Consider the following 3,283-nt stretch of genomic DNA (forward strand, 5'->3'; position numbering starts at 1 on the left):
CTACTTATGCAGGGCGCTCCCTAGAGGAGGCCTTCGTTTGAACATATGAATGCAGTCGCCACAAGATCGGTCTGGGTTGCCTCTTGCGCCAGTGAGGACAGGCCTAAGCGACGACAGGGTGCGGAATGATGTCATTCTCCCCGATGCCAGGATGATGAAGTTCCCTTAACAGGGAAAAATCCGTCGGATGTTGGCACGGTACTCGGCGGTTCCCGTGTCGAGAGCACCGTTCCATTGTCGAATACCTCCTTGACCACGTATGGACCTTTCGAGACTGGGTCTGTTTTCTTTCTTTCGCGTGCAGGAATGCGCAGCATCACAGTATCTCCAACTCGGTAGAAGTGCTGTACGCGTTTCAGATTTTCACGATTGTTTTCCTGCAGTATCGCCATGAAGCGCTGCTTGGAGAGGAAATTCCAATTAGCGAAGTGTAGTTGGCGGGTTAGCATATCTTCGCCAAACAGCAATTGCGCGGGCGATGCCCGCAGCACCGTGTGATAACTGGCACGGATGGCGTACGCAGCATAATCGAGTGCGGTTTCCAGCTGATCTTGCAAATCTGGGCGTACTCGCAAGGTGTTCATCAGCTCGAGGTGAACACGTTCACATATAGCGTTTGCCTGCGGATTCTTGGCGGTGATCCGCTTGCTTTTACTCGCCATCGACTTCAACAAGGCTTGAAATTCATCGCCTGTGAACTCGGTTCCGAGGTCATGCACGACGTTCTTGGGACGCGGATAACGGCACAACCAGACCCGCTCGAAGCTAATCGCGGTGACTTTCGATGTCTTGCCGCGTTGAACGATGACTTAAGCCATCTAAACTGTTGCTCGATCACCGTGAGGCAATAGAAATCCGCAGAGATTGGGCCAAGTAGATCAACGTGAACAACGTCAAATGGTCGGTCTGTGTTAGAGGCCGGTGTTGGTGGTAGGAGCCCGTACTTTTGCTTGCCGCCGTGTAGTTTTGCTCTCTTGCAGTCAGTACATTTTTTCACATAGTCCGTCACGTGGTGTTGCATACCCGGCCACCAGAAGGCAGACATCGTGTGGTATTGCTTCTCAGCACCAAGATGCAGCAAGTACGAGTGATACATCTCCACTAGGTCTTGGCGCAACGACTCCGGCACCACAATCCTGTTCTGGTGGTGCAGCAAGACCGTTCCAAGAGCAGGGCGCAGCGTGTAGTCTGGATCCGCTTGTTTTCTCTCTAACTTGGTGATTGTGGCGCTACACGATTTATCAGCAAGTTGGTGCTTCTTGACAACTGCTCCATCGATTGCAACTTCTTCATCTTCCACTGCGAAAAGCTCATCTTCTACCACTTATTTCACGAAGTCATAACGGAGGCGCGAAAAAGCATCAGCGCCGATGTTTTGTGCACCGGGGACGTACTCAACTTGGAGTCGATATTCCTCCAGGAGTAGTTTCCATCGTTTCACGCGCAAAGATGTTTCGCGCGGGAAGAGTAAATTTTTGTGATCGGTGCGAATTACCACAGGAAATCCGAGTAGCATCGTCCTATACTCCTTGAGAATTTCCACTACTGACAGCAACTCCCACTCCATCGTGGAGTATGTGCGCTGGGTGTCGGTCATTGATCGGGAGAAGCAGGCGAGAATTCTCCTGCCTTGCAATATAATGCCACCAATCTGAAAACCGCTGGCGTCGGCGAATACGTGGAAGCGACGGCTATAGTCGGGAAATGCTAGCAGTACGCTGCGAGCTAGTGCTGTCTTGATGTTGTTGAAAGCTGTTGCATCTTCTGGAGTCCAGGTAAATGGAATATTCTTGGACGTCAACCGGTTGAGTCGAGCTGTCATTGCCGACTTGTTTGGGACCATGTCGCGGTAGTACGCGATCATCCCCAAAAAGCGCCGCAACTCGCGTTTGTTACGAGGCTCGGAGATAAGTAGGATAGCCTCCACCTTCTTGGCTTGCGGCTGGATGCCTTGCGGTGTAAGAGTGAAACCTAGGTAATCCACATGATCCCTCAGAATGTGGCACTTTTTGCCATTCAAGGTAACATCGTACTGTCGGAGGCGGTCGAACACGATCCGCAAGTGCTCCAGGTGCTCTTCTGGAGTTTCTGAAAAAATGAGGATGTCGTCAAGGTAAACGATGACAAACTCCAGGTCTCCCAGGATTTTCTCCATGCACGCCTGGTATTCATCGGGCGCAGTGGAGATTACCATCGGCAAACGTTTAAATTGAAACTTCCCAAATGTGAGGCAAAACGCGGTAACATGACGGCTCTGCAAGGCAATCCTGCGCGCAAAGTACCCCATGTTAGCGTCCAGAGTGGACATGCACTTGGCTTTCCCCAACTTGAGCAAGATTTCACGTATCTTGGGCACGTAGTATGGCGAGCGGCGTAAAAATCGATTCAACTGGCGGAAGTCGACCAGTAGGCGCAACGCTCCGCTGAGTTTGCTCAGGAAGAAGGCGGGTGCGGCCGCCTCGGACCCGTAAATTTGCTCGATGACGTCCAGTTCGAAGAGACGCTTTATCTCGCGACGAGCTGCTTCTTCTTGACTGCGTGGAATGCTGTAAGGTTTAGCGTGCGATGGCATGCAATCAGTACTCAGCGGGAGAATGTAGTCATCCAGGCGAATTCTGCCGAGTCTACCGCCATACAGATCCATGTATTCCTCGAGTAGTTTCAGGTAACAATGCTCCAGCGCTTCTTCCAGGTGCTGCGGCAATAAATCTGTAGGTGAGACGCTCGTATCATCTCCAGCGAGAAACTCATTATCATTCTCAAGTACATGGTCGTTCGCCACAGCATTTGGACCCTCCGTGGCGGTGTCAGTCGTGCGGACAACGAGCTCACTGCCGTCCCAATTGATTCGTCCGTTCTTGAAGTCGATTACTAGACCGAGGGCGCTCATTAAATCGCGGCCGATGGTCATGTCGTCTGGTAGCGATGATAGCACCTCGAACTTGTGAATTATCAATGTATCACGTTTGAGCTAAGGGATACGGCAGCGAACCGTCATGGCGCCTTCACTAGAAGCGCTTCCCTGGACTAACTTGAAGCCCACTGCGGTGTTTTCCAGCTCCGACCCTGCTGCGTGCAGCTTCTGCATGAAAGCTGTGCTGATAATACTACGCGAGCAGCCGCTGTCAAGTAGTGCTTGATATCGATCTTTTCCGGATTCCAGTTTAATCATCATGCGCATCGGTGGTTGTTCGTCAACATGCGTGTCGTTGATACCCACAAACAAATACTCGTCATCGCTGGAGCTTCCTACTCCTGAGCGCCGCTGTTCCGTTCGAGTTGG

This window comes from Phytophthora parasitica (assembly GCF_000247585.1).
Source record: "Phytophthora parasitica INRA-310 unplaced genomic scaffold supercont2.15, whole genome shotgun sequence".
In the NCBI taxonomy this organism is placed as follows: Eukaryota; Oomycota; class Peronosporomycetes; order Peronosporales; family Peronosporaceae; genus Phytophthora; species Phytophthora nicotianae.